Below are 17673 nucleotides of genomic sequence, written 5' to 3'. Positions count from 1 at the left end.
AGGGGAAGGAGTGGCTGGTCCTATCCCTAGGAGGCTGCAGTCATGGGGGGGGGGGGAGACAATGGGGCTCAGCGTCTGCTCCTAGCTGGGAGAAGGGACCCTCCAGTGAAAAGCCAGGGAGAGCAGGGAAGTGTGGGAGGAATTGATGAGAAGGGGTGGAGCCAAGGAGATGCAGCCCGGAGGAAGGAGGGAAGGGAAAGGAAGAGCGCAGGGAGGGGAGAGGATCCAGGCTTCTCTTCGGCTCGGTGACCTGGTCCGGAGCCGCAGCTTCCCTCGCTTTGTCTGGGCCCGCCGAGACCTCAAGTTTCTCGCCCAGCTGCAGCCCCAGTCCAAGGGCCAGGCATCCAGCAGGTGCTCAATACTTACTTGGGAAAATAAGAAATGTGGCCAACTTTGCTCTGGGAACTTTTCCCCCGTGTTGTCTCCACTCCTCCGGAGAAGCCGAGGACAGAGCTGGTCTTGGGAGCACGCCCAGGCGCCCCATGAATAATTGACCCTTGGTGGCGACACTGCCCGGCTCTGTCCGCGGGCTCGGTACCCGCCCTGCGTCGGAGTCGAGCGGCGCAGCTGAGTGGCGGGTGTCCGGGAGGTTGGAGGCGGGGTGTCCGGCCTGTCCCAGAGCTGGGAGGAGGCCAGGCTACACTGAACCCCGGGCCCCGCTGGGAGCCACAAGGGCCCAGACCTCAGCTAACGACCACGCCTCGGCGCCCCCAGCCGTGCACCCCGGGACCGAACCCAGGCCATGGACTTGGGGAGGCCGCGAGGGGCTGAACTCCTCTGAACCCCTTTGCACCCGGGTCCCAGCGATCGCAGCCGGAGCCGTTCCCTCGAGTCTGACCGTCCAGGGCTCTGAACAGCTGTTTAAAGGCGCTTTACTGTTCAGGGCTCTGCGGCTACGTTTGCTTCAAGCCCATCTGCCCACTTAAAAATATATTAAGTGAAGAGCAACCTCCCCTCCCCGCCCCCAGCTTTCACCCCTGGCTGGGGAGGGGGCGCACTCAGAGCCCCTACCCGTATTTCGGAAGGACGGGGCTCCTAGGGACTCCCTCGGACTCCCATTCCAGAGGCTCTTCTTTGGGATAGGACACCCCAGGTTTCCTGGGGGGGGGCTGTTCTCTCGGGCCCCCTTTGTGCCTGGCAGGGACAGCCCCCCATTTCCATTCGAGGTTCTGACGCTCCCTTCTCCCCCGCTTGTTAATCTTTGTTCCCCTTTTCTGCTGAGAGGAGGGAAAAAAACAGGGAGAGGGAGAAAGAAAAGAAGGAAAAAGGCGTGACTCGATTTTCAAACGAAACTCCCACAGCAAACAAAACCCTTTTAGAGAAATAAGAAAGGAGGAAGGAGGAAGAAAAGAGGAAAGGGGAAGAAAAAAAAAGAGAAGCCTCCAGGCTTGCAATTCGAGTAGCAGAGTTGCACCGAAAGAAAAGAAGAAAAATCCTCTCTGCGGTAGAAAGAGAAAAAGAAAACTTGGGCCGACAAGAGGGGGGTGCTGGGGGGGTGGAAGGAAGTGAGAAAACAAAAGAGAGATAAAAGGGCTGCTTTTCTGTCTCTCTTCCTCTGCGAGCTGGCTTAGGAGGAGCTGTTTAGCATCCCTTCACGTCAGCCCTGCCTCATTCCCTTCTTCCAGGGAGGGAGAGAGCGCGAGCGAGCGAGCGCGAGAGAGAGCAGGAGGGAGAGAGGGGGGGGGGAGAGAAAGAGAGGAGCCGAAGGGAGGGTGGCAGAGCAGGGCGGGCGCGCGTGGAGGCGGCGCGCAGCAGCAACCCGGGCGGTGGGCAGCAGGAGCCCCCGGCCCGCCCGGCCCGGCCAGCCGAGGGCACCCAGCACCAGGAGCCGCGCCCGGACCCAGGGTGAGTGTCCCGCGCGGCCCACGGCCCCGCCAACCCCCCGGCGGCCCGCGGCGGGGTGGCTGGGGGCGCGGGGGTGGGTCGCTGCGGCCGCGGTCGACCCGCCCCCCGCCTCTCCCCGGGGACGGCGGCGCGCAGGCCCGCAGCCGCGCTGCAAACATGTCGTCTTTTCCTTTCACTTCCACATTCCCTCATGCCGGAGAGCTGGAGCGAGAGAGGGAGAGCTGGGGAAAGAGGGAGAGATGGCGTCTGGGGGGGAGGGAGAGGGGGGGAAGGGAAGGAGAGAGAGGGAGAGGGAGGAGAGCGCGCGAAGGGGAAGAGAGAGAGAGAGAGAGAGAGAGAGAGAAGCAGAGGCAGAGAGAGGCAAAATGAAAGGAAAGCGCGGCGGCGGCGCGGGAGGCCGGTGAGGCGGCGGCGGTCTCCGGCCCGCACGTGGATGTCGCGGCGCTCGGGGACTCTCCCCCCCCGCACCCGGCCCGGGACTCAAAGTTTCACCCCTCGCCGCCCCGCCCCTGCGGCTGCCCACAAACTTTTTACTCCGGGAGCGGGTGGGGTGGCCGCGCGGCCGAGCCAGTGGGGTGGCGAGGGCGCAGCGCGCTGCTGGGGTGCCCGGCGCCCCTCGAGGTCAACGGGGGTCTCCAGCCGGGTGCCGCGGGCCCCAGGTCCCCCTCGGTAGCCCCGGCTCGGACCTGTTGAAGGCGCTCGCCCGGTGCAGGGAAAGGGTGGGCAGATCCCCGTGGCTGGTCTAGAGCCTCCCGTGGCTCGTCCTCCCTTCCTCGCCGCCCCCTCTCCCTCTCCTCGCGGTCATTTTCCTAATTGGACGGAGCTGTGGGGCGTGATCTTCGGCGTCAGATCGAGGAGCCCCCCGAATTCGGTGGTTTTCCTTCCCCGACTCTCAGACCCCACTGAACCGGCCTCGGTGTTACCCCCACCCCGAGCTGCGGACTTGCTAACTCGTGCGTAGCGGGGTTGTTGGTTTTCTTTTCTTTTTTCTCTCTCTCTCTCTCTTTTTTTTTTAACTTGCCTTTTAAGATGACTTTTATGGTCCCTGCAACTGCTTCCCTCCAGTCTAAACTGTAGTTTGGGAAGATTTAAGAGGCCAGGGAGGTGCTTGTGTGGCCTTTAACTAATCCAAAACGGTCATTAATGTATCTCTACGCCCTGCGAGAGATGGTTCCGGCCAGGCCATGCAGTAGCCTGGGTGTGTTTTCACCCGGACACTGCGGAGTTCCTCTACGGTCTTAGCGGCCAGCCTGCCAGTGAGGGGACACTTGACCCGCGGGCCCAGTGCCCTATCTTCGAAGGGCACCCTGGGCGTCTTTCTTTCCGTTTACAATGGAAACTGTCCGCCACTGTCCACCTGAAGCCGTAACTAGTCCCTGTGGGTACCTCGGAAGCTCACAAAACTCCCCCACAGGTGGTAGGAGGACTTTGTGCTGTTGGGGGTCATCCAGCCAGCTTTGACGCTGCCCTCTCAGCCTTGCCTTTTGTGCGTGTGTAAGTAAAAGCAGTCAAAGTTCATGTCTGCCAAAGAGAAGAGCTGGTGTGTGGGAACAGGGGGCGGGGGAGGGCTTGTATCACCTTACTAGGGCTCTTCAAAGGTTCAGGGAGCTGGTGTGGGAAAGGGGGAAAAGGTCCAGTCCTTCACCGTCTTTAGATTTAAGAAAGTGTATTGTTATCAAAGCTGATGGGCCTGTCTGGTTTTTATTTTGAGAGGTCGTGTGACCATCGCTTTTTCACTTGTTTCAAAGCAAACTTACCTTTGAGAGCTTGGCTCGGTGGTTTGGTCTGCTCCCCTCTCATCCCACACCCTAACCCCGTGCCAGGCACCTGCTGTTCTTGGAACACAACCTTGAATTGACGGCTCCTAGCTCCGGCCACCTTGTGGAGCTGGCTTTGCTGCCTGAGGGCACTGGATAGAGCTTGGGGTAGGGGGAAATGGACAGGTGGATCCTATCTTGTTCCTCTAGTCTGGTCTGATTTCCTGCATGACCATGTGCCAAGAGTTTCTGTGAGTTTCACGGGGATGACTGACTTCTTGGTTGCCTAGCATGTCTTCTTCAAGCTGTTCTGAGCTGACCCTTGGGCCCATGGTGTATGAGGTATTTATTTTGTACTCTTCTGTCACAACGAGGCATTTTATTTTAGGATCTCTACCTAGAGACAAGGAGACAGACAAGGCCTGGAATATCTTTTGGGTTGGAGGAAAGAGTAATGGGGATCACCAGAGAGTTTGCATAGCTTCTGGTTTGCCTTGTGGCCTAGAAACCTCTCTAGCAAGGCTGATCTTGGGAAGCAGCTAACGACTATTTCCTTTTCTTTTGAGACTGAGTCTCACTACCTAGTCCAGACTGGCCTTGAACTGGTGATGTTCCTGTCTCTCCCGAGTGCTGAGGCTATAGGCTGTGCCGTCCTGCCTGGCTCTGGCATGGCTTGTTTCTAGAAGGTTATAAGTTACCTGTGGGTAACTAACCCCTTTGGGGTTTGCATATCAGATATTTTACATTATGATTCTTTTTTATTTTTATTTATTGGTTTTTCGAGACAGAGTTTTCTCAGTGTAACAGTCCTAGCTGCCCTGGAACTAACTGTGTAGACTAGGCCGGCCACGAACTCACAGACATCTTGTTTGCCCACTGAGTGCTGGGATTAAAGGCATGTGCCACCCATGCCTGGCCTATATTAGAATTCTTTTTTTTTTTTTTTTTGAGACAGTGTTTCTCTGTGAAATAGCCCTAGCTATCCTGGAAGGAACTAGCTTTTGTAGACCAGGCTGGTATTGAACTCATGAAGATCTGCCTGCCTCTGCCTCCTGAGTGCTGGGATTAAAGACGTGTGCCACCACTGCCCTGCCTGATTCTTTTTTTTTTTTTTTTTTTTTTTTTTTGGTTTTTCGAGACAGGGTTTCTCTGTGGTTTTGGAGCCTGTCCTGGAACTAGCTCTTGTAGACCAGGCTGGTCTCGAACTCACAGAGATCCGCCTGCCTCTGCCTCCCGAGTGCTGGGATTAAAGGCGTGCGCCACCACCGCCCGGCTTCCTGCCTGATTCTTTTTTTTTTTTAAATTTATTTATACATACAATATTTTATTGCATACAATATTCTGTCTGTGTGCATGCCTGCAGGCCAGAAGAGGGCACCAGACCTCTTTATAGATGGCTGTGAGCCACCATGTGGTTGCTGGGAATTGAACTCAGGACCCCCAGAAGAACAGGCTATGCTCTTAACCACTGAGCCATCTCTCCAGCCCCTCCTGCCTGATTCTTAACAGTGGTCAAATTACAATTATGAAGTAACAATGAAATAATTTCATGGTTGGGGGTCACCACAGCATGAGACACTGCATTAAAGGGTCACAGTCTTAGGCAGGTTGAGAACCACGGAATAGTAGAAATCTAAAAGGAGGCATCTTTGCATCTCAGAGGAAACAGGTGAGGGGGCCCACCACTCCCCACACACTGGTGGTGCAGGTTCCTCCTTTGCCGCAGTCACCCACAGGTCCCTCACGCCTTACCAGGGCTTGGCCCCATGCAAGCTCACACAGTTTGCAGAAGGGAAGGATCCCACCTATGCTAGGTCTCTGGTAAAGATGGTCGAACCATTGCTTTGACTTCAAAACTAGAAAATCTTAGAGACTGCTTAAAAACATCCAAGACAGGAAGAGTGCCCATTGACCTAACAGTCAATAGCGGGGAGCCCCCGGGATCTGTTCCCAGCACTTCCCACAAGGCCTCTACCTTGACTGCTGCTACAGCTTCCCAGCCGCACATCCTTCAAAGAACATGGCTATGAAGACATGGCGCCAACCAGGGGCTTGTAGTGCCTGTGCAGGCCAGGGTAACACGGCCTTATTTTCTAGGTATGCTGTCCTTGCTGCTCTGGTGGACTGGGCAGGCCAGGGCAGTTATCAGGGGAGCTTGCTATTTTAACACCAACCTCTTTAAAGCCCTAGCAGTTCAGCGGGGTGGAAGTTTAGTCATCAGGATGTCCCTAAATTACTGGGTTTTGATCTGGAATACTTTCTTCATACTTTGTGCTTGTGCGTGGTTTATTTAGGGTTGGCTAGAGGGGAAGAATGGGGACAGAAGCAAGGGCCCCAGCCAGCTGATCTCCTCCATTCAGGGTTTAGATCTGCCAGAATGTCTGTTTTGTGGGGCAGAGAGCTTGGCTCTGTATGGATTTTCCCCTGCCAATCTATTTATTATTGATTTATTTATTGCTTATTTGCTCTGCCCATTGCTAAGCCCATGTAAGACTAATATACAGTTGGCCTTTCATAAATACTTGTTGAATGATGTACTGGGCATTAGGAAAAGCATTTCCCTCCCAGGAGTAGCCCAGAAATGACACACAGAGGCAGGGACAGGGAGGTGATTGATGGGAACTGCAGAGTTGTGCTGTGATTCATTGTCTCAAACAAGCTCCAGACAGGTAAGGCAGGAGGGGGCTGGGAAGAGTGGATCCTGAATGGGTGGAGCCACAGGGTGGAGACTTCTGCAAAACAATAGAGAGGTTTTGAATTGGACTCAAGACACTGGGAGAATAACACAGTCAGGTGTTCCGGGCCAGGATTATGCTAAAGTATATATATCATCTCCCATAGTCCTTGTCAGGTGCTGGCAAACACATGGCTGTGCTCTCGCTTGGTAGCCTGGGAAACAGCCCAGAGGAGTCAAGGCACTTGTCTGGGGCCTCAGAGCTAGCTAGTCTGAACCAGGCAGAGTGGCTTCTGACTTTGCTTCCCTGCAGTAACAATGTGGCCAGGCCTCTCATACAAAGGAACTGGGTCTTCAGCTTTTGGGTTCTTCTGAAAGGACAGTGGAAGAGAAGCGGATAAAAGCATTGTCAGTCTGCCCCAGAGAGGGAGGGGTCCTCACACTGCCTGACGAGGGCTGAAAGGGTGTGCTTGCTTTCCAGGCTCTGGTTACTCCCCAGTAGCAGTCCCAGATCAGGACTATTTTTGTACCTGACAAGAATTTAGGATGCATGCGCACACGTATGAACACAGGTGATGCCTGAATTGAATCCAGGGTTTTGCACATGTGCAGAACCACTGAGCTACACCCCTACCTGATTGGAGTACGTTTACACTGGTGGGAAGTTTAAAGCTTAGGACTGTACTGTTGAGCGCTGGGCAAATGGCTCAGGCGGGAAAGTGTGTTTGCCTTGCAAACAGGAGGACCAGAGTTAGAGGGTCAGCACCCACATGAAATCCATGGTACACACTTGTAACTCTAGAATTGGAGAGGTGGAGACAGGAGGGTTTCTGGGGCTTACTGGGTAGGCACCCTAACTAATCTAGGAGACCATATCTCAAAACCAAGTGGATGCATGTAGACATGAATATGTGCACCCCCACACACAAATGCACCCGCATATAGGAACACACACACACACACAAGAAAGGTCACCATTGGCTTTGGGGTCTCCAGATGTCCCACATATACAGGCCAGTCTGCTAGCCCAGCGTGGTTCAGATCAGCGCAGCTGCCTGTGTCTGGGCAGTCTATGGTGTTCTAGGCACTATGCTGACCCGTCCTCCTGGAGCTCGCAGTCTGTCTAGGAGACAGACATTAAACGAATAATTACACAAATACTCTTTAATTACAGTTGTTATAAATGCTTCAAAGGAAAAAGTTCAGAGGCTTAGGAGGCAATAATTAGGGAGGGAGGAGCGAAGGGACGGTCCCTGAAGAAAGGGCATTTGAAACAGCCTCCTGACTGGGAAGGAGGGTTTTAACCAGGGTGGTATACATTGTTGTCTTTTATTTCTTTGGAAATAGAAACAGTAAAGAAGAGAAAGGCACTCTGGGTAATAATGCACAGGTTTAGACAGCTGGTACCCGTCTGACTGAAAAACCTTTATTAACATTTTATTTCTTTTTATTAAAGATTTTATTTAATTTTATGTGCATTGCTGTTTTGTCTGCATTCATTAGGGTGTTGGATCCCCTGGAACTGCAGTTATAGATGGTTGTGAACCTCCATGTGGATGCTGGGAATTGAACCTGGGTCCTCTGGAAGAGCAGCCTTTGCTCTTAACTGCTGAGCCGTCTCTCCATCCCCCAAACATTTTATTTCTTCACTATGTATGTGTTTGAGCACAAGAATGCCATGGCACCTTGTGTGGAGTCAGAGGACAATTTTGTCTTTCCATCATATGGATCCTGGGGGATTGAACTTAGGTCGTGGGGCTTGACAGCAGGTGCCTTAGCCTGCGAAGCTATCCTGCTGACAGCTCCTCTCCCCTCTTGATGGGTTTCTGTTTGTTTAAGGCTGGCCTCAATTGCTGTGTAGCTGAGAGACTGGCCTTGAACACCCGGTCCTCCTCTAGCGGCTCCCAAGTGCTGGGATTGCAGGCACGTGCCACCAAACCCTGCTTGCCGTAAGTTCACAGCCGCCCTCCTGCCCCTGCCTCCCCAGTGTTAGGGTGCCAGGCACCTCACCAGGCCTGGCTGGGTCTGTTCACTTGGACATGAATCTTGCTGTTCTATGTGGTTGATGTACCAGCACCATCTGCATTATCTGGGAGCCTGGCAGAAATGCAGGCTCCTGGGCCCCTGGGCAGGTTTGCTGAACCTGCATTTTAACAAGAGCACTCCAGAGGTGGCACAGGTGGACACAAGACCCGAACTGGAAGGTTATTAGTTTTGCAGGCAAGGAGCTGTGTGACCTGGAACACCGGCTCTGCCAAGTAGCAGGGAATTAGGCAATTTCCCAGGGCCCTTCTGGCGGCTCTGACCTTTAGTTTTGGAGCTTTGTGCTGTTTGCAAGCCTGTTGAGGGCCAGGGTCAGCGCCACTGCCGTCTCCACCACTGCGCCCTGCAGCCTTCACCCCTGGGGTCTCCCCTTTCACTTTAGTAAAGCACTCAGTACCCTTAGAGCTTTTATGACACAGATCAGGATCAGGAAGTTGTAAGGGGTATTGGAGCTTTGTGGCACGGACTGTACTCAGGGAGACTGAGCCTAAGTAAGGAAAACTGACAAGGTCAAAAGGGCTTTAGGGAAGAGAGAGGTAAGGTTTCTGCCAGAAGTGGAAGTTCAAGGGGGGGGCGGGCGGGGAACCTGCTCAGTCATTCGTGGGTGGGAACTTAGTCCCTGGCTCCCTGAAGTGACTTCAGGGAGGACTAGACAGTCCTTTATTTCCTGCAGTTGGGATGGGGTTTTTACTGGAGCCAGGCAGGTTTTGTTTGTGGTGTTTAGGAAGAAGACTACTCATTAGCATCAGAGGAGCCCTTGGCTCGGACACAGTGGATCTCAGCCTGTGGGTCTTGTCCCTTCCCAGAGGTCACATTTTAGATGTTTACATTACCATTCAGAATGGTAGCAAAGTTACAGTTATGAAGTAACAATGGAGTAATTTTATGTTGGGGGTCACCATGACACAAGGAACTGTATTAAAAGTCGCAGCATTAGGACGGTTGAGAACCACTGGTCTAAGCTGAGCTGCTGGTGATAGAACCCAGGGTCTCTTGCGTGCAAAGCCAGAGAAAAATGTCACCACTGACTACAGCTGTAGCCCTTTTTATTTTTCTTTTTTTCCCCTTTCACTTTAATAAAATGATTGTGTGGGGGAGGAGTGTATGTGCATGTGGCTGTCAGAACAATTTGTGGGCATCCACTCTCCTACCACCATGTGGGTCCTGGGGATTGAACCTGGGTTGTTAGATGTGATAGTCAGTACCCTTACTCTTTGAGCCATCTTGCTGACCCTCTCTTTTTATTTTGAGATAAGGCTTAAACTTACCTTGCTCCATAGCCAGGGCAGACTGTGACTAGCTATCACCCAGATCTTTGGTTCAACAGTACTTATTATGTCCTGGGCACAATTCTAAGTACTTTACATACCGTCAATTAGCTTAATTCCTTATTTTTTTCCTTCTGGTGGGGGGGTGGAGATTGAGACAGTCCTGTAGCCCAGGCTGCCCTCCAGCGTGCTGTGTGGATCTGAAGCTGGCCTTGAACTCCGAATCCCTCTTCCTATACTTCCTGTGTGTGCTGGAATTGCGGGACGTGTGCTACTGTAGGGAGCTCTGTTTCAATATTTAAATTAGCTCCTTTAAATAGAATAACTTTGCTGAAGTCACATGTAGCACGCACTAGACACAGCCAGACACATGTAGCGAGCATCCTCGGACACAGGTGGGCTGGGGGTGAGATCCTGTGGTAGTAGCGAGGCGCCCTCCCCCGTAGTAAGTGTTTCCTGATTGTTCACGTGTGTGACGGGAAGAATTTTCCTAAGGAAACAGAGAGTGGCTGGGGCCAGGTTCCCAGACTGCCCCTGAAATCCCACTTCGCCACTGGGTCCAAGTTCCTCTAATTTGCAAAGCAAGGAATTAGCAAGCGAGATGCCGGCAGCCTTGAAGACTAAACATTGCGCTAGCCGAACCTTTGAAGAGTTGCACCCTTGAATTAGGGGAGGGGGCTGTAAGAGGAAATTGGGGTAGATCCCCAAACGGAACAGATTAAAGGGTGTTAAAACCGAAGCTGGGCCAAATGCATGTCAGCAGCATCATAAGGTGAAATAACTGCTTTTATTACCTCCTGATTAACGCGCGGTGCTCCCAGGCCCGACCCTCCCCCACACCCACTGCCTTGTCCCCCCCCCCCTGCCCCCAACAGAGGCTTTGCCTTCTCTTTTACTCTTTCCCGAGCTATCTGAATTTTCATTCGTATGATTTTTCCCTTTATAACATGTATGCGTGTGTTTGCAAACGAGGTCAAATCACTATCAGGAGTAAGCTGGCCTCTAAGAGGGCTTTGGTTCCGTCTTTCACACCCGCCATTGTACGAGTTTCTGGTATTAAATATATATGCTCTATTATGTGTTTATTTCTGGGAGTTCGCGGAGAACTGTGGGGGAGCGTAAGGGTTTTCTGAGCAGTCAGAACTAAGCAGAAGAGATCGTGGCCTGACTGTCTTCCCTCTGTACTCCTGGTTAGGAACGACAGAGTCAGAACGAGGCTGGAAGGACAGCTACGGAAAGCACGGATGAGAACCTAACTCTGGTGACAGCTCCCTTGTGTGTGGTTCGTCTGGGGGTGGGGGAGGTTGTATGACTGTGTGCCACCCTGGACACCCTCCCATCTCCAGCAGGACGGTGAAGGCAGTTCTGCATGCCTGGGAAAACACAGAGGCAAACTTGACCACTGGTGTTACCTGTCAGCCACACCAGTCTTCCCAGTACTGACCACGTCCAAGCTGCTCTCTTGAGAACTGTAGGTGCCCTTTGGAAGCCAGTGGTGTGGTTGGTTAATCTCACTTTGATTCTGATGCTGGACCCTGGACCTACAAACGGTCGCATCTGCCAAGTGCTTTGTTCTGTCGTTTGACTCTATTAGCTTTAGACCTCAAGGAGGCTTGTGGAAAATGCCTTTGCTCGTCCTCCCTCTGTACCCCTACTTGATGTGGACCTATTCACCCCTGCCCAAGCTGGAAACCTGTGCCTGCTTCCCTAGGCAGCTGCCCCTGCCCTTCCATCATGTGCTGCCTCCACCCTCTAACCCTCACCCCCGATTGCCTCAGTAGGAGTAGGCTTCCTTATCCTGGGTTCCAGGTTTCTTTTCTTTTTTTTTTAAATATTTATTTATTTATTATGTATTCAATATTCTGAATGTGTGTATGCTGCAGGCCAGAAGAGGGCACCAAACCCCATTACAGATGGTTGTGAGCCACCATGTGGTTGCTGGGAATTGAACTCAGGACCTTTGGAAGAGCAGGCAATGCTCTTAACCTCTGAGCCATCTCTCCAGCCCTGGGTTCCAGGTTTCTGTCTACATTTGTGGACAGGCCAGTCTGCTGTCGCCTTTCTTTTCTTTCTTTTTTTTTGGGGGGGGGGGCTTTCCAGGCACGGTTTCTCTATGTAGCCCTATCTGTCCTGGAATTAGCTCTGTAGACCAGGCTGGCCTCGAACTCACAGAGATCCGCCTGCCACTGCCTCCCGAATGCTGGGATTAAAGGCGTGCGCCACCACCGCCCGGCCTGTTTTTCTTTTTTTTCTTTTTACATCTACAGACTGCAAAAGATTTAGAGATACTTGGTGTCTGTCTTTTGTTTGTTCATATTTTGAGACTCCTTGGAATTCAGTATGTAAATCAGGCTAGACTCAAACTCACCTGGCTGGGATTAAAGGTGTGCATAACCACGCCCTATCTTTTCCCCCCACAAACAATACAGTCACTGTCGTCCCCGCTAGCACTCATTTGTCACAGTAATTTAGCTGCTTTTCTTTTCTTTTTTCTTTTCTTCTGTCTTTTCTTTCCTCTCTCCCTCCTCTTTTTGTCTTGTTTTGTTTTTCAAGACAGGGTTTCTCTGTGTGGCCCTGACTGTCCTACAATTCACTCTGTAGACCACGCTGGTCTCAAACTCAGAGATCCGCCTGCTTCTGCCTCCAGAGTGCTGGGATTAAAGGCGTGCACCACCACCACCTGGCTTTTTGGAGAGGGGCTCTCGCTCTGTAGCTTGTTGTGTAGACCAGGCTGACCTCATTCACGGCTATGCTAGCCTCTGCCTCTTGAGTGCTGAGATCAAAGGCATCCAACACCATTCCCACCTTCTTTTCTTTCTTTAATTCCACAAATAAATTAGTTGCTGTGGTAATTTGGATGTAATTGTCCCCCATAAACTCACTGTTAGGTACTATTAGGAGGTGTGGCTTCGTTGGAGTAGGTGTGGCCTCGTTGGAGGAAGTGTGTCACTGTGGGGGTGGGTTTTGAGATTTCCTATGCTCAAGACACCGCCCACTGTCACAGACCATTTCCTGTTGCCTTCTGATGTAGCCAGCACCACGTCTGCCTGCACGCTGCCATGATTTTAATGGACTGAACCTCCGAACTGTAAGCGAGCCCCCTCGATTAAATGTTTTCCTTGTAAGAGTTGTTGTGGTCATGGTGTCTCAGCAATAGAAACCCATAACTAAAACAAGTGCTGCTAAAAAATTTTTTTACGAGTGTGTGTGCGTGTGTGTGCACACTCAAGCACTCGCTCATTCATTAGAACTCGAGGGACAACTTAGGAGAGTTGGTTCTGTTTTACCCTGCGAGAGCTGATGAGTGAACTCTGGTTCAGGTTGTTTGACTTGGCGTCGCATAGGTGCTGAGCCATCTCGTCACCCGGATGCTGTTTTAGATGCTATGTGTGCTTATCGCTGTCTTGGCTGTCTTTTTCCTCGTCTTCAGCATCTGGTTTATACAGGTTTTCCCCTTCATCTCAGCTCTTTCTAGGATTATAACATTTTATGGCGATGGTTTTTCAATCAGAAAATTTCAGTTTCTAAATGGCTAGAAATTTGATTTTATTATATTTAAGAATTAGTTTCACTGGGTATAGAATACGAGCTTGACGGTTGTTTGCTCTTGGTACTTACAGGCTGTGTTCTGCATGTGTTTGTTTTTTAGACAGGGTCTTACTGTATAACTTCCTGGCTGTCCTGGAGCTCACTTTGTAGACCAGGCTAGCCATAAACTCACAGAAATCCTCCTGCCTCTGCCTGGGACTGAAAGCATGTGCCAGCACACCTGATCCTTTCAATGTTGATGTAGAAGTTGCTGGCCCAGTTAGGTCCTCCCTGATTGCCCCAGGGGTGGAGAGAGCAGAGTGGAAAACTACGCTTTTGCGCTTTCCTGTAAAAGTATGAAGGAGTGGATTTCGTGCTGCTGTGCTGAGGGTTTGTTAGGACCTTAAAACAGGAACGGACGGCCTGCTCAGACCCCCACACTCAGACTCAGCTTTCTGAAAGCTTGGAGCCATGTTCCTTCTTTCTGGATCACCGACCAGTGCCTGGCTCACTGTTGGGAAGAGTCATTGCTTAATAGATACCTATTGATTGAGCAGAATTTATGATAAAATCGATGTTACTCTTCTTGAATAATAATAAGAATGTTGTAAGGCCACCTGTCCTGTGATTGCAGGCGAGTCCGGCTTGCTCTTTCTGGCCAGTCTCTGAAAGACACTTTCTAAGGTATTCTGAGATACCGGCGTTCAGTGCAGTTTATGAGTGTTGCTACAACACCAGATGTCAACTCTTGCCTCACAACCGTTATGGAGAGATAAGAGGGCTGCTGAAAGAGCATGACCTAGAGGTAGCTCGACGTGAACTGAAAGAGAGAGAAATGGGCCAGTGGTGGCGCATGCCTTTAACCCCAGCACTCGGGATGCAGAGGCGGGCCGAACTCTGAGTTTAGGATAGCCAGGAATACACAGTGAAATTCTACCTAGAAAGACAAAGGGCTGGGAAGATGGCTCGAAGGTTAAGAGAACTGACTGCTGTTCCGGAGGTCCTGAGTTCAATTCCCAGCAACCACATGGTGACTCACAACCATCTATAATGAGATCTGGTGCCCAGAACACTATATACATAATAAATAAATTTATAAAAAAGAAAAGAAAAACAAACGAAAGAAAGAAGAAAAAAAGAGTGAGCCTCCATAATATAGGGACTGGGTTACATTGCTGGCCTGGTGTGCATAAGGCCTCAGCAGATTATAAAATTATAAAATTTTGACAGCTGGTATTAAAGATGTGTACCACACTGCCCAGCTCCAAGCTCTCTTCTTTTGAATTGATACTTCATTGGTCAAGAGTCTGTCTTCCTCCATCTACTTGGCAAGACCCAGTTGAATGTGTGTAAATCTCTAATGTGTCTCCCGGGCAAAGCTTGGGCAATAGGTGGCGAAGGCAAGCCCTGCCGCTGCATCAGACACAATGATGGAGATTAGAGATGGACTCTGCAGTCCTGTCTTTGAAGGGGCCAGCTTTCATCAGAACGTCTGAACTTCAGCATTATTTCAAGGGAGCTTTTATTACTGCCTGTGAACTGGCCTTAGGTAGGCGCCGGCCACTGCCTGATGCCCAGAGAGATCACTCTCTGCTCTCTGAAACTGATGCCTTTACTTTGTCTTATGGTCAAGAAGTTTTCAGAGCCGAAAGCACTTAGTCCTTTAGAAGATTCCAGCAGAATAATTTTTAAAAAGTATTTTTCAAAACACAGGTGTAAATTGGGTGGTATGCCTTTAATTAAAGGGGAGAAAAGTTATGTATTTTTTGTCTTTATTTTTGGTCTTAGAAATATCTGCATTGTTTTCCAAAGCCGGGGTATTGACTGCTGTCCCTGTGCTGAGGAGAAATGCTGTGTAGAGACAACGCTGGAGGCGTTAGCCGTGTATGTGTATAATACAAGACTAATTTACAGGCTACAGCTTCAGGAAGAGTTGGATGGCTGTAAGAGATACGGAACCATCCTGTACCAGCTGGCGTGGTGTGTGATGTGTTTATTTCTAAGTTAGAGTTCCTGTTTCTTCACAAAGGCAGGGTCCTTTTAGGTGGTGGTCTCAGGGCTAGGAAGTTCTTGGGATTTGTGTGTGTGAGCTGATGGGCGCAGTACCCTGTCACTTGGCAGTTCCACCAGGGACACATCCCGACAGCCCGCCTTTGCCATGTCCCTGGGTCTCGGTACCGTCTCGGTGCCAACTCGGTGCCATCCCATCTCCATTTGAGTTTCCTGCCCGGTGATGGAGTTGCATGGGTGAGTGAAGAGGGGCTGCCCAGTAAATGTTCCCCAGAGAGATGCGTTTTGATACTTAAGATAGGCTTTTGATCATAACAAGGCCTGGAGGCATCCAGCCGCCTCCCTTGCTCCCGAGGTTTTCCTGGTACGTGAATAATTAAGTCTGTGCCAAGTGGAGTTGTGCTCCCTTGGGCTCCAGGACACCAGTTTGAATGAGGACCACGTCTAACTAACGTGGTGTTCTAAATGCTCTGTCCATCTTCTTCGGCTCCATCCGTATCTGGGGAAACCTCCCCGTAGTGTGGGCAGGGTTCTGATTCTCTTAGAGAGCTCATGGGAATTTCGCTGCTGACCCCGACTTTGGAGACTTTTTAAAAAAACTAGATTGTGAAAATTAATTCTCGCCTCCAAATCTCAGCACAGAATCTGCCCCTAGCCTTTTTGAGATGAGGTCTCATGTAGTAGCCCAAGCTAGTCTTAAATCAGCAGAGTAGCCCAGGCTGGCCATAAATTCCTGATCCTCTTACCTCTGCCTCTCAAATTCTAGGATTATGGGTATGAGCCACCACTTCTAGAACACACATGCATACACACGCGCACACACATACATGTACATCCCCATGCAGGATAGACTATTGCTGTGTTGCCTGGGCTAGCCTCTAATACCGAGCAGTCTTTCTGCCTCAGTCTCCTGAGTAGATTGCAGGTAAACCCAGCTGGAGACTGGCTATTTCCCCTCTCTTCTGAATTTACTGTCCGTTGTGGTGGCCACTGCCCTTCTTCAAAGAAGGGCCAAGATAAAGGGGCTTCGCTTTCTCCTCCCTCAGCTCCTCATCCCCCCACACGGAGAGGACCTGCACAGAGAGGCTACGTCCTCAGAATTCGGAAACCTCATTGTGTCTGGCCCTGGACTGGGTGTTTCCTTGGGTGGTGGTGGCGCACGCCTTTAATCCCAGGGAGGTAGGGGTAGGCTGATCTCTGTGGGTTTGAGGTCTACAAAGTGAGTTTCAAGACAGTCAGGGCTGTTATACAGAGAAACCTTGACCAATAAAAAAAAGTTTCTGTCAACTTTTTTTTTTTTTTTAAATCCAACTCCTTCATGTGTTTGGTGAATGAAAAGTTTGGATCTTGGAGCTAGCATCGCCCCTGCCCCTTTCTCTCAGAATAACAGTAGCCGTGCATGGTGGTACATACTCGTAATTCTGATAGAGACTGAGCTAGGAAGATCATGGAGTTACCAAGAGTTTGAGGCCAGTCTGTACCAAGCTTGTGTGGAACTGTAGCCTGAGACCCTGTCTCAAAATTAACAAAAAGGGGGGGTCGGGGAGACATTTCAGTTGGGAAAGCACTTGCTTGCTTCACCAACATAGAGGTCCAACAGCAGCCATGTAAAAGGCCAGTCAGGTCTGTAAGCTCAGCTCTGGGAAGTGGGAACAGGCAGAGCCAGTCTGTCTGGTGAGCTGCAGCGTCAGTGACACATCTGTCTGGAAAGAAAATAAGGAGGAGAGCACACACAAGTGCATTTGTGTGCACATGGCCCAGTGCACACACCCCAAGAACACATGAATGCATGACAGACAGAATAACACACAGAGATCATATGAAAATTACCTATGATTGACCTTTTTTTTGTTTTTTTCGAGACAAGGCTTCTCTGTGTAGCCCTGGCTGTCTGGCCTCGAACTCAAGAGATTCACCTGGCCCTGCTTCTGTGTACCGGGATTAAAGGTGTGCACCACCACCACCACCTAGCATGACTTTTTTCTTATTACAAAGAGATTTGTTGCAGGAAAATTAGGATTATAAATGGTGAAAAAAATCTATAATTATTAGTATTTTAAAAGGAGAGTCTATGTGGGCTGGAGAGATGGCTCAGCGGTTAAGAGCATTGCCTGCTCTTCCAAAGGTCCTGAGTTCAATTCCCAGCAACCACATGGTGACTCACAACCATCTGTAATGAGGTCTGGTGCCCTCTTCTGGCCTGCAGGCATACACACAGACAGAATATTGTATACATAATAAATAAATAGCTATAAAAAAAAAGGAGAGTCTATGCAAACCCTTTCAGTGCATTTTCAATTCAAAATATGAGCTTGTACTGTTTGTACCATCTTGTTACTTAATTAACAATGTTAAATTAGTTTTTTAATTAAAATTCTCTTTGGGTTAAACAGCCTCCTTCAGATCACTGTAAAGATTTTTTAAAAAATTTTTTTTTTTGGATTTTTTCGAGACAGGGTTTCTCCATAGCTTTTGGTTCCTGTCCTGGAACTAGCTCTTGTAGACCAGGCTGACCTTGAACTCACAGAGATCCGCCTGCCTCTGCCTC

General features: G+C 50.4%; 1 protein-coding gene across 3 annotated transcripts in view; it reads left to right on the top strand.

The window, feature by feature from the left end:
- Window positions 1–237: 237 nt before the first annotated feature.
- Znf710 (zinc finger protein 710) overlaps window positions 238–17673 on the top strand; it is a 67620-nt gene continuing 50184 nt past the window's right edge. For 2 of the 3 annotated variants that reach the window (XM_041646672.1, XM_041646806.1), the window contains exon 1: window positions 1182–1845. The gene's annotated coding sequence lies outside the window, so the exon portion shown is untranslated. Of the gene's footprint in view, window positions 352–1181; window positions 1846–17673 lie in introns of those variants that run through there. The other variant, XM_041646728.1, reaches the window with a different exon arrangement.

This window comes from Microtus oregoni, unplaced genomic scaffold (genome assembly GCF_018167655.1).
Source record: "Microtus oregoni isolate MIOR12 unplaced genomic scaffold, Mior012 000000F_ref0000247, whole genome shotgun sequence".
Classification (NCBI taxonomy): Eukaryota; Metazoa; Chordata; class Mammalia; order Rodentia; family Cricetidae; genus Microtus; species Microtus oregoni.
The sequence above is the reverse complement of the archived record's forward strand: the minus strand, read 5'-3'. Positions and strand labels throughout refer to the sequence as shown.